Genomic DNA, 12,983 nt, shown 5'->3' with positions numbered 1-12,983 from the left:
GGAAAGAACTGGGCGTGTTTAGCTTTGAGAAAAGAAGCCTGAGGGGAGAGACATAAAAGAATTCTTTCCTAAAGATGGGCCTAGACAACGTTCTGTCTAGTCGCCTTGGCCACGTGACCACGGAAACTGTCTATGGACAAAGGCTAGCTCTATGGCTTAAAAACGGGATGAGCACCGCCCCCTAGACTCAGACACGACTGCACATTTGTCAAGAGGAACCTTTACCTTTTTTACATAAACTCTCCCATGCCCAACAAGCCAGCTGCTCCAGTCATGTCTCACTGTGCACTGCTGGGGTCCTTCTTCTCCAGTAGTGCATAAATCCAGAACGGAGCTCTGCTAGCCCCTCCTTGCCTCTTCCTGTGGTCAATCAATCATTTGCTTAGTAGGGAGAATCCTTGTCTTACTTCCTCATCGTAAAGGTCAGCTGCTGGAGGAGGCAGGGAAGGGCAGAGCCACTTCCCAGATTGGAGCACCGACAGAGAAGGACTCTGGTAGTTCATGAGAAATTTTGAGCGGCTCGGCCGACCTAGGGCGTATGAAGGGGTTATGAATTTTGTTGCCAGGTTGGAAATAATTTGGGCCCCTCTCTCCTTTTTGGATATGATAGCATTGAGCAGGGGATGGGACATGATAGACATATAGAACCCTTCAAAGTCAAATGATTCAATCATATGACACCACGGCTAGGGGACTTGCAGTTGCATGACAGGGGATGTCAGGAACGTCCTCTTCATTCCTAATCATCTTTGTTGCCATGTCTGGCTAAGCAAAATAACACAGGGGGAAAGTTTTCACTGTGCTCATTAACCTTAAGAACAACACCCTTTAAAAAAAACGATTGAAGCCTCTTCCATGTGCTACTTTGGATGGAAATTTTGGCAAGTTCTAAAAACTTCACAAACAAAGTAAAACACAAGATTAAGTGCTAAAATGATTCCACCACTCCCACCCTGTTAAAGGTGCTATTCCACAAGGGGAAGGGGCCAACGTGAGTTCCCAGTTTCACCAGCCTTTCAACCCTAGGCTGAAAACTAGAAGGTGCAGAAATGGACAAAGCTTCTAACCCTAGACTCCCACTTATTCCCTTATTTGGGGACAAAATACTGTTGACTGTGTACTTTAAGCCCTGCACACCATCCTTAACAGGTAGGACAACTGAAGAGCAAAAATAGCTCACACCAATCTGTGACTTAAGGCAGTTTGTTTAGACACTCAAATCCACCAACATCACTGCTTTCCCAGGCCTCCAGACGCCTCAGAAGGGAGCAATGGTGGCAGGGGGGAGCCCCACGGTGCCCTCTGAGGCCTCCAGACGCCTCAGAAGGGAGCAATGGTGGTGGTGGGAGGCCTGTCGTGCCTTGTGAGACCTCTGGATGCCACAGAAGGAAATGATGGTGACAGGGGTCCCTGTGGTGCCTTCTGAGGCCTGCAGAGGCCTCAGAAGGCACCCCGAGGATCCCATCACCACCATCGCTGCTTTCCCAGGCCTCTGGAAACCTCAGAAGTGATGTTGGTTGGGGCGACTGCTGCGGTGCCTTCTGACACCTCCGGAGGCCTCAGAAGGGAGTGATGGTGGTGGAGGGGGACAGCATTTGCTCCAAAAGACGCACACATTTTCACACCACTTTTTATTGGGAGGGGGAAGTGCGTCTTATGGAGTGAAAAATATGGTATCTGCCAGGTGATCATCCAAGTTTTTCTTGAATGCCTCCAGTGTTGGAGCACTCACCAACTCCCGAGGTAACTGATCCCACTATCGTACTGCCCCAACAGTTTTTTTGGATGTTCAACTGAAATCTGTCTTCCTTTCACTTGAGCCCATGGTTGCATCCTCTCTATGCCTTTCAAACATTTGAAAAATGCTAAATAGCTCCGCAAAACATGCCTAGCTATTTCATCCTTTCCTCCTAAGGCTTGGTGTCCAGGCCCTGATTGTCCTTGGCACCCTGCTCTGAAATTTTTCCAATTTGTTAACATCCTTCCTGAAGTGGGGTGTCCAGAACTCACCAGTGCTGAATAGAGGGGGACTAGCACCATGCAGGATTTGTAAACTCACTTCTATTGTTGTTGTTTAGTCATTAAGTCATGTCCGACTCTTCGTGACCCCACAGACCAGAGTACGCCAGTCCCTCCTGTCTTCCACTGCCTCCCGGAGTTTGGTCAAGTTCATGTTGATAGCATTGATGATCCTGTCCAACCATCTCATCCTCTGTCGTCTCCTTCTCCTCCTGCCTTCACACTTTCCCAATATCAGCATCTTTTCCACAGAGTCTTCTCTTCTCATGAGATGGACAAAGTATTGGAGCCTCAGTTTCAGCATCTGTCCTTCCAGTGAACACTCAGGCTTGATTTCCTCCAAAATGGACAGGTTTGTTCTCCTTGCAGACCATGGGACTCTCAAGAGTCTCCTCCAGCACCACAATTCAAAGGCATCAATTCTACGGTGGTCAGCTTTCTTTATGGTCCAACTCTCACTTCCATACATCACTACAGGGAAAACCGTAGCTTTGACTATTCGGACTTTTGTTGGCAAGGTGATGTCTCTGCTTTTTAAGATGCTGTCAAGGTTTGTCATCACTTTCCTCCCAAGAAGCAGGCGTTTTTTAATTTCTGGGCTGCTGTCTCCATCTGCAGTGATCATGGAACCCAAGAAAGTAAAATCTGTCACTGCCTCCATATCTTCCCCTTCTATTTGCCAGGAGGTGATGGCACCAGTGGCCATAATCTTAGTATTTTTGATTTTGAGTTTCAGGCCGTTTTTTGCACTCTCCTCTTTCACCCTCATTACAAGGTTCTTTAGTTCCTCCTCACTTTCTGCCATCAGAGTGGTATCATCTGCATATCGGAGGTTGTTGATATTTCTTCCAGCAATCTTAATTCCGGCTTGGGATTCCTCCAGTCCTGCCTTCCACATGATGTATTCTGCATATAAATTAAATAAGCCGGGGGACAATATACAGCCTTGTCGTACTCCTTTCCCAATTTTGAACCAATCCATTGTTCCATATCCAGTTCTAACTGTTACTTCCTGTCCCACATATAGGTTTCTCAGGAGATGGATAAGGTGGTCAGGCACGCCCATTTCTTTAAGGACTTCCCATAGTTTGCTGTGGTCCACACAGTCAAAGGCTTTTGCATAGTCAATGAAGCAGAAGTAGATATTTTTCTGGAACTCTCTGGCTTTCTCTATAATCCAGCGCATGTTAGCAATTTGGTCCCCAGTTCCTCTGCCCCTTCGTAATCCATCTTGTACTTCTGGGAGTTCTCGGTCCACATATTGCTGAAGCCTACCTTGGAGGACTTTGAGCATAACCTTGCTAGCGTGTGAGATGAGTGCAATTGTAGGGTAGTTGGAGCATTCTTTGGCACTGCCCTTCTTTGAGATTGGGATGTAGACTGATCTTTTCCAGTCCTCTGGCCACTGTTGAGTTTTCCAAACTTGTTGGCATATTGAATGTAGCACCTTAACAGCATCATATTTTAAGATTTTAAATAGTTCCACTGGAATGCCATCACCTCCACTGGCCTTGTTGTTAGCCAGGCTTTCTAAGGCCCACTTTACTTAACTCTCGAGGATGTCTGGCTCTAGGTCAGCAACTACATTGTCTGGGTTGTCCGGGATATCTAAAACTTTCTGATATAATTCCTCTGTGTATTCTTGCCACCTCTTCTTGATGTCTTCTGCTTCTGTGAGGTCCCTTCCATTTTTGTCCTTTATCATGTCCATCTTTGCACAAAATGTTCCTCTAGTATCTCCAATTTTCCTGAACAGATCTCTGGTTTTTCCTTTCCTGTTATTTTCCTCTATTTCTTTGCATTGTTCATTTAAGAAGGCCCTCTTGTCTCTCCTTACTATTCTTTGGAAGTCTGCATTCAATTTTCTGTAACTTTCCCTATCTCCCCTGCATTTTGTTTCCCTTCTCTTTTCTGCTATTTCTAAGGCCTCGTTGGACAGCCACTTTGCTTTCTTGCATTTCCTTTTCTTTGGGATGGTTTTTGTTGCTGACTCCTGTACAATGTTACGAGCCTCTATCCAAAGTTCTTCAGGCACTCTGTCCACCAAATTGAGTTCCTTAAATCTGTTCTTCACTTCCACTGTGTATTCGTAAGGGATTTGGTTTAGATTATACCTGATTGGCCCAGTGGTTTTTCCTACTCTCTTGAGTTTAAGCTTGAATTTTGCTATGAGAAGCTGATGATCAGAGCCACAATCAGCTCCAGGTCTTGTTTTTGATGACTGTACAGAGCTTCTCCATCTTTGGCTGCAGAGAATATAATTAATCTGATTTCGGTATTGCCCATCTGGTGATTTCCATGTATAGAGTCTCCTCCGGTGTTGTTCGAAAAGGGTGTTTGTGATGACCAGCTTCTTCTCTTGACAAAACTCTATTAGCCTTTGCCCTGCTTCGTTTTGAACTCCAAGGCCAAACTTCCCTGTTGTTCCTTTTATCTCTTGACTCCCTGCCTTAGCATTCCAGTTCCCTAGAATGAGTAGAACATCTTTCTTTGGTGTCAGTCCTAGAAGGTGTTGTAAATCTTCATAAAATTGTTCAATTTCAGTCTCCTCAGCAATGGAGGTTGGTGCATAAACTTGGATTGTTGTGATGTTGAAAGGTCTGCCTTGGATTTGTATTGAAATCATTCTATCATTTTTGATATTTTATCCCATTACAGCTTTTCCTACTCTCTTGTTGACTATGAGTACTACTCCATTCCTTCTATGGGATTCTTGCCCACAATAGTAGATATGATAACCATCAGAATTGAATTTGCCCATTCCTGTCCATTTTAGTTCACTGATGCCCAGGATGTCAATGTTTATTCTTGCCATCTCCTGTTTGACCACACCCAACTTACCAAAGTTCATAGAGTTTGCATTCCAGGTTCCTATGCAGTATTTTTCTTTGCAGCATTGCACTTTCCTTTCACTTCCAGGCACACCCACAGCTGAGCATCCTTTCAGCTTTGGCCGAACCACTTCATTACCTCTGGAGCTACTTGTACTTTCCCTCCGCTTTTCCTCAGTAACATGTTGGATGTCTTCTGAGGGCCCATCTTCCAGCATCATATCTTTTAGCGTTTTGTTTCTGTTCACTGTGTTTTCTTGGCAAAGGTACTGGAGTGGCTTGCCAATTCCTACTCCAGGTGGTTTGCGTTAAATCAGAACTCTCCACTGTGACCTGTCCATCTTGGGTGTCCCTGCACGGCATAGCCAATAGCTTCTCTGAGTTACTCAAGCCTGTTTGCCACGACAAGGCAGCAATCCATTAAGGAGTGAGCAATCCATGAAGGAGCTATTAATGCAAGCTAAAATAGAATTTGCCTTTTTTGTAGCCGCATCACACTGTTGGCTCATATTTAGTTTGCCATCTACGACAATACCCAGATCCTTGTCTCATGTAGTTTTGCTGAGCCAGGTCTCCCCCATCTTGTAACTGTGGAATTGATTACTTTTTATGAGATGCAGTAGTTTGCACTTATCCCTGTTGAATTGAATTCTGATGCTTTCAGCCCAGGGCTCCATCCTATCAAAGCCATTCTAGTCCATGTGCTTGTAGTCTCTAGATTAGACTACTGTAATGCAGTCTACATGGGGCTACCTCTGAGATTGATGCAGAAATTTCAAATGGTGCAGAACGCGACGGCCAGACTTCTTAGTGGGCTGAGAAAACACCAACATATCTCCCCTACTCTGATGGCCTTGTATTGACTGCCTGTTCACTTGCTTTAGTCAAGATGGGCATCTGAGGGGCCTAACGGTGATGGAGGGCCAAGGAGGAAGAACAAAAAAAATGGGCCTTCTGAGCAGTGGCCCCTCACCTTTGGAAAAGTCTCCCCCCCAGAGATTTGTCCAGCTCCCTTGCTGGGTGTTTTTAAGAGCCAACTCAAGACCTGGCTCTTTAGGCAGGCTTTCCCTCCTGTCAATAATTAATTTATTGAAATCCTTATGGTTTAAATGTTGTTGTTTTTTATTTTATTAATCCTCAATGTTGTTAGCCAGCCAGAGTAGACTTCGGTCTAGATGGCAGGATATAAAAGAAATAAATATTCTGCCCAATTGGGTATCATCTGCAACTTTGACAAGTTTCCCTGCATCCCCAATCCACAACATTAATGAAAATATTGAAGAGCACCGGTCGCAGGACTGACGCTTGGGGTAGCTCACGTCTGACCTCCTCCCAGTTAGAGAAGGACCCATTAATCATCACCCTCTGAGAATGATTCTGTAGCCAATTGTGTTTCCACCTGACACTTGATCTCTCCAGCCAACCCTTAGTTAGCTTGCTAATCAGGATCTCTTGGGACACTTGGTCAAAAGCTTTTCTGAAGTCGAGATATACAGAAATCAAATTATCCCTGGCTCAGCAATATAAACAAAAAAGATCATGGAATAGTCATAGATCACAAACTGAATATGAGCCAGCAGTGTGATGTGGCTATAAAAAAGACAAACACTATTTTAAGAGGGGTTAACAGGAAGAGAGTCTCCAAATCCCACAAGGTCCTGGTTCCCCTCTATTCAACATTGGTTAGATCTCATCTAGAGTACTGTGTCCTGGTCTGGACCCCGCACCTCAAGAAGGATACCAACAAATTGCAGCAAGTTCAGAAGAGGCCAAGAGTGTTCCACCAATGGAGGCATTCAAGAGAACATAAAAACATTAAAAAGAGCCCTGCTGGATCAGGCCAAGGGCCCCTCTAGCCCGCCTTCCTGTATCTCACAGTGGCCCCAACAGATGCCTCTGGGAGCACATCAGACAATGAGATCCTGATCCCAATCTCTTGCATCTGGCCTTTGCAGGGACCTTCCTTTTAAGCCTAGAGACTGTACATCCCCATCATGATTTGTCCTCCTGGAACCTGTCCGATCTCCTTTTCGAGGTAACTAGGCCAGATGCCATCAACCGCATTATGTGACAAGGAGTTCCAAAGACGAATAACACGCTGGGTCAAGAAATATTTTCTTTTCTCATGTTCTCAGTCTCCCAACACTCCATTGGAGTGGACATCCCCTGAGGGTTCTGGTATCTGGGATGAATTCTTTCCCCCCTCTCTTTTTTTGCAGGAAGATAAAAGCCCCCCCCTTTCTTGGATGGCTGCCTTGTCGCGGCAGGGACACCCAAGGCGGGACAGGTCATAGGTAGTGGAGAGTTCGGACTCAACGGCAGCAGGACCTTTGATAGCTCTCTGTCTTCCTGGATGGAAAGAGGGGCGGGGGGGGGAGGGGAGGAGTGGAAGGGGGGGAGCCCCAAAGCGGAGCAGAGAAACAGGAGAGGGGAGACCGGCAGGGGGGGGGTACGAGAGGTTTCTGATTCCCCCCTTGAAAGCATGGAAAGCTCCAGGCCCTCCTTCTCCCCCCCCCTTGGTGGCCCTCCAGAGAAACCCCCCTTCCTTCCCGCCATGGCAATCCTGGAGCCGAGCCGTATGGAAACCGACCCCCATGGCCAGGGCAAGTGCCCTCCCCACGGAAAGAAAGCCAGCCCAGCCCAATCCATAGGGGAGGGGGAGAGTCCAAGGGGAAGATTCCCCCCCTGGCATGGAAGGGGGAGGCAGTAGCCCCGCTCATAAGGAAGGGAAGGGAAGGGAAGGGAAGGGAAGGGAAGGGGAGGGAAGGGGAGGGGAGGGAAGGGAAGGGGAGGGGAGGGAAGGGGAGGGAAGGGGAGGGGAGGGAAGGGAAGGGGAGGGAAGGGGAGGGAAGGGGAGGGGAGGGGAGGGAAGGGGAGGGGAGGGAAGGGGAGGGAAGGGGAGGGAAGGGGAGGGGAGGGAAGGGGAGGGAAGGGAAGGGAAGGGAAGGGGAGGGAAGGGGAGGGAAGGGAAGGGAAGGGGAGGGAAGGGAAGGGAAGGGGAGGGAAGGGAAGGGAAGGGGAGGGAAGGGGAGGGAAGGGAAGGGGAGGGGAGGGAAGGGAAGGGAAGGGGAGGGAAGGGGAGGGAAGGGAAGGGAAGGGAAGGGAAGGGGAGGGAAGGGGAGGGAAGGGGAGGGGAGGGAAGGGGAGGGAAGGGAAGGGAAGGGGAGGGAAGGGAAGGGAAGGGAAGGGGAGGGAAGGGAAGGGGAGGGAAGGGAAGGGGAGGGAAGGGGAGGGAAGGGGAGGGGAGGGGAGGGAAGGGAAGGGGAGGGAAGGGGAGGGAAGGGAAGGGAAGGGGAGGGAAGGGAAGGGAAGGGGAGGGGAGGGGAGGGAAGGGGAGGGGAGGGAAGGGGAGGGAAGGGAAGGGAAGGGAAGGGGAGGGAAGGGGAGGGAAGGGAAGGGAAGGGGAGGGAAGGGAAGGGAAGGGAAGGGAAGGGGAGGGAAGGGAAGGGAAGGGGAGGGAAGGGGAGGGAAGGGAAGGGAAGGGGAGGGAAGGGGAGGGAAGGGAAGGGAAGGGAAGGGGAGGGAAGGGAAGGGAAGGGAAGGGAAGGGGAGGGAAGGGGAGGGAAGGGGAGGGAAGGGGAGGGAAGGGAAGGGGAGGGAAGGGAAGGGAAGGGAAGGGGAGGGAAGGGGAGGGAAGGGAAGGGGAGGGAAGGGGAGGGAAGGGGAGGGAAGGGGAGGGAAGGGGAGGGAAGGGAAGGGGAGGGAAGGGGAGGGAAGGGAAGGGGAGGGAAGGGGAGGGAAGGGGAGGGAAGGGGAGGGAAGGGGAGGGAAGGGAAGGGAAGGGGAGGGAAGGGGAGGGGAGGGAAGGGAAGGGGAGGGGAGGGAAGGGAAGGGGAGGGAAGGGGGAGGGAAGGGAAGGGAAGGGAAGGGAAGGGGAGGGAAGGGGAGGGAAGGGGAGGGAAGGGGAGGGAAGGGGAGGGAAGGGAAGGGAAGGGGAGGGAGGGGAGGGAAGGGGAGGGAAGGGAAGGGAAGGGGAGGGAAGGGGAGGGAAGGGGAGGGAAGGGGAGGGGAGGGAAGGGGAGGGAAGGGAAGGGAAGGGGAGGGAAGGGGAGGGGAGGGAAGGGAAGGGGAGGGGAGGGAAGGGGAGGGAAGGGGAGGGGAGGGAAGGGGAGGGGAGGGAAGGGGAGGGAAGGGAAGGGGAGGGAAGGGAAGGGAAGGGGAGGGGAGGGAAGGGAAGGGAAGGGGAGGGGAGGGGAGGGGAGGAGGGAAGGGAAGGGAAGGAAGCAAGCAAGCAAGCTCTGGTTCTCTCTGGGCAAGTTGAGAGATGGCAAGGAGCCTTCCTTCTTGCAGAAGAGGGTGGCCATCTCAGACTGTGCAAGGACACCCCCCCGACACACACACACCCCCACACACCCACACACGGGCTTCCTCCAAAGGAAAAAGGAGCACATTTGGAAAACAGGCCAAAATGGAAGGAAGCTCTGAGGATCTGCAATGTTGAACATTCCTCGCAGAGAGCTCGTCCGGGATCGATCCCTGGGGGGGGGGAAGGCTGGTGGGGGGGGAGGCCTTTCATGAATGAGCTTTTCACAAACAAACACACACACGCACACACACACACACACACACACACACGGGCTTCCCTCCTGCTCTGCCTGCCAGGAAGGCCAAACGGGCCAGGAAATCCGTCTCAAAGCTAAAAGGAGCAGATCTGGAAAACAGGCCAGAAAAGGCACATTGCCGCCCCCCCCCTTCCCGCTTCCTCCTTCTCCAAGGCTTCTCCCTGTTTGAGAGATTCCCCCCCCCCCTTGTTCCAGACATGGGGCTTCTCCAACGTCAGCTTTGGTGCCCAATCCCAAGGGCCAGCCCGGCAGGATTGGGCCCCTCCTGACCTGACGGGGAGCCTCCCTCCCTCCCTCCGCTCGCCCAGGTTCGGCCTTTGTGGGTGGGGGGGGGGGAGGCACCCCAAGGAAGGCCCGGACAGCCGCCACCCCCCCCCAGGAGGAGCCAGGCTTTCTCCGTGGTGCCCTCCAGGGAGGGAGGGAGGGAGGGAGGGAGGGAGGGAACCCCTCCACCCCCCCCTTCCTGCTGGGGATCCCCTGCCTGGGATCTGTTCGGGGAGGGGGGGGATCTGGCCGGCCCTCCCCTCTTCCCGACCCGGAGCCCCTGAATTAAGCAAGCGCTTCTGAAAAGAGTCCCCTTCCAACCCCATAGACTGGGAGGGGGGTCGGGGGGGGGGAGGCCAAGGATCTCTGGGGGGGAGGGCGGAGGGAGGGAGCCCCCATCGCCCCCAGCTGACCCCCCCTCTTCTACCCCATTCCTGAGACCCTCCCCCTTCCTGGCCCCCCCTTCGCAGCCCCTCCCCTCCCTGCTTCCCACCTGGGGGGGGTGAGGTTGGGGGGGGGTCCCTGGAGGGCGGAGACATTGGGGGAGGGGAGAATGACCGGGGAGGGGGTGACGCTCCCTTCTTCCTCCTCCCCCCAAAAAGGGGCGCCTGCAGGATCTGCGGAAAGAAGGGGGGTCTCCTCGCAGGAAAGCCGAGCAGGGCCCACCGACACACGCACACAGCAAGGGCCCCCGGTGTCTTGCTGGGTCGAGACCCTCTGCCCGCCCTCCAAATTTACCCCCCCCCACACACTCTCTCTCTCTCTCTCTCCACGAATCGATGCTTCCCCCATTCTTCCCCCCCCCCCTTTGCAAGGCCTTCCCGCAGGAAGGGGCCCAATCCGGATTGCACGGCCTCTGGGGGGGGGAAGGGGGGGGCGGCTCTTTTTCTGCGTCTTTCAAATATATCTCTGCAATCCCTTCGAGCACTTACACCAACACCATCGCCACCCCCCCCAATGGCTCCCCTCCTTGCCCGTCCTCCTCCGGCGGGAGGGAAACTCGCGAGGAATCCCGTCCGGTCGCCTGCAAAGCGGCCTCTTCTTTCGGGGGGGGGGGGGATCCTAGAGGGTGGGGGGCAGGACGAGGGCGGGGCCGGGCTTCCCACCTCCGGTTCCCCTTCGACGCCGCCTCGCCGGGAGCAGCGCCTCTTCTGCTTCTTCCCGCTTTCATAGCTCTAGGTTTCCCTGTTGGCTTGAATGGGAAAGAGGGGGAGGGGAGGGTCCCGCAACAAAGCGGGTGGGGGGGGAGGGGGGGAGGGGGACGGAGCCTCGAGGGGGGGGAGGGGCAGGAGCGGGAAAAGGGAGACGAACGTGTGTGTGTGTGTGTGTGTGTGCGGGGGGGGGTTATGCGAGAGAGCCTCCCTGATTCCTGCCCCCCCACCACCAAAATACAGGTGGAAAACAAAGGAGGAAAGTCGGGCCGGGGGGGGGGGGGGAGAGACATATATAAGTGTTTGAAGGGATTGCAGATATATATATATATATATTTAAAAGAAACTCAGAAGAAGGGCCATTCTCACAGGTTCACACGAACGCATATTCAGCCCCTCCCTCCCTCCCTCTTTTTCTTCATGACTCACAACCTCCCCCCCTTTTTTTTCCTGACAAGTCTTGGATGTTAAACCAATTCACTTCGAAGAGGTGTTAAGACAACCCTCCACCTGGAGTTCCCATCATGGCTCCAGGTGTGACTCCATGCTCGTCTTTGACTACAGATCCCATGCTGCTACAAACCATGACGAGCCCTGTGGTGGATCGGGCCCAGGGGCCCCTCGGAGTCCCCCTCCCTGGCTCTCCCAGGGGCCCCCACCATGTGCAGTGAGACTTTCTCTAAATAATTTTTTTAAAAAAACCAAATTAGAAAAACGTTTTTTGAGAGGCAGCCCAGAACTGTCTCTGTGCATGTCGCTCAGCTGAGAGGTGGGACCCTGTGTGCAGACAGCCCAACCTCCAAGAACCGGCTGGGCTACCTCTCAAAAATGTAATTTAATTTAATTTAATTTTTTTTCTTTTTTTCTATTTTTTTGAAAGGCAGCCTGGACAGCTCGTGCAAACAATTCAACCCATTTTTGCATGGGATGATCAGGGACAGATCCTGCCCCTCTTCTTTATGGCAGCCTTTCAAGTCTTTGAAAAGTGCTATCATTTCAGCCCTCAGTTTTCTTTTCTCAAGGCTAAACATGCCCAGTTCTTTCCGTCTTTTCTCTTGAGGCTTGATCTGTCCCCTGATCACCCTTGTCGCCGTCCTATGAAGTTTTTCCAATTTGTCAGCATCCTTCTTGAAGGGTAGTATCCAGACCTGGACACAATACTCAAGGCAATGCCAAAACTGTGCTGAATTGAGGACTAGCACCTTGCAAGATTTCGAAACTATACTTCTGTTAATGCAGCCTAAAATAGCATTTACCTTTTTTTTGTAGCCACGTCACATGCTGGCTCCTATTCAGCTTGTCATCTCTTTTGACAAGATCTTTTTTTGCTTATAGTGTTGCTGAGACACGGATACCCCAACATGTAACTGGGTGACTGGTTTCTTTTTTCGAGGTGCAGGACTTTGCCCTCCTCCTTGTTAAATTTCATTAGCAGGTGGCCTATTTAGGAATGCCGCCAAGAGGCCAAACACACGTAGAACCATAGAATCACGGAACAGTGAAGTTGGAAGGGGCCCATAAGGCCACCAAGTCCAGCCCCCTGCTCAAGGCAGGGATACCGTCAAAGCAGATCTGCCAGGGGATGGCCTAAGTTTTCCTTGAATGCCTCCAGGGTTGGAGGACTCCAAAATAGGCGAAACATAAAACCCAGAAGGGAGCTGGAGGCATCGCTCTGCCTCACTCCCATCTGCTGACTTCTGTTCCAGGCTTGGGAGTGAAGTCCTGAGAAGTCCAGGCTGAAACGTTCACCTCCTTTTCTTACGTAATTCTTCAATCCTTACTTTGGTTCCCCAAAGCAGAAGTTCCTTCTTCAGTTCCCTCTTCAGGATCCCTAAAGGGGGAAGAAGAGACTCACAAGAGCCCCATTGGGAGAAAGGGGGCAAGAAAGTGGAGGGAGCCCAAGCCAGCGAAGAGGGGAAAGGGGACAAAGAGGAAAAGGGGAAACTCACCCACCCCCGTCGGACGTGAGGGGAAGAGAAATGGAAGGAGACGAGGAGTCAGAAGGACGAGGAGCAGAGAGAGAGAGTGAGAGAGAGAGAGAGAGAAGTGAGAGGCCAGAAGGGTAGAGGGGAACAGAGCAAGCTCTTGCTAGAAGGGTGGGAAGGTTTCTAGATGGAGAACCCGTGGATTCCTATCTGGGGGAGGATGATGAGACC

At 52.0% G+C, this 12,983-nt stretch overlaps 1 protein-coding gene across 6 annotated transcripts in view; it reads right to left on the bottom strand.

The window, feature by feature from the left end:
- The window catches only part of LOC144584993 (uncharacterized), a 59,426-nt gene that overhangs the window by 10,805 nt on the left and 35,638 nt on the right, over positions 1–12,983 (bottom strand). The window contains exon 1 of one of the 6 annotated variants that reach the window (XM_078382424.1): positions 10,783–10,899. The exons of 1 other annotated variant lie outside the window; for it this stretch is intronic. The gene's annotated coding sequence lies outside the window, so the exon portion shown is untranslated. Of the gene's footprint in view, positions 1–225; positions 2,054–4,860; positions 7,525–10,608; positions 10,733–10,782; positions 10,900–12,983 lie in introns of those variants that run through there. 4 more of the 6 variants (XM_078382425.1, XM_078382426.1, XM_078382423.1 and 1 more) reach the window with 4 other exon arrangements.

Source organism: Pogona vitticeps, chromosome W, assembly GCF_051106095.1.
Source record: "Pogona vitticeps strain Pit_001003342236 chromosome W, PviZW2.1, whole genome shotgun sequence".
In the NCBI taxonomy this organism is placed as follows: domain Eukaryota; kingdom Metazoa; phylum Chordata; class Lepidosauria; order Squamata; family Agamidae; genus Pogona; species Pogona vitticeps.
Note: the sequence above shows the minus strand (reverse complement) of the source record. Positions and strands in the feature narration are given on the sequence as shown.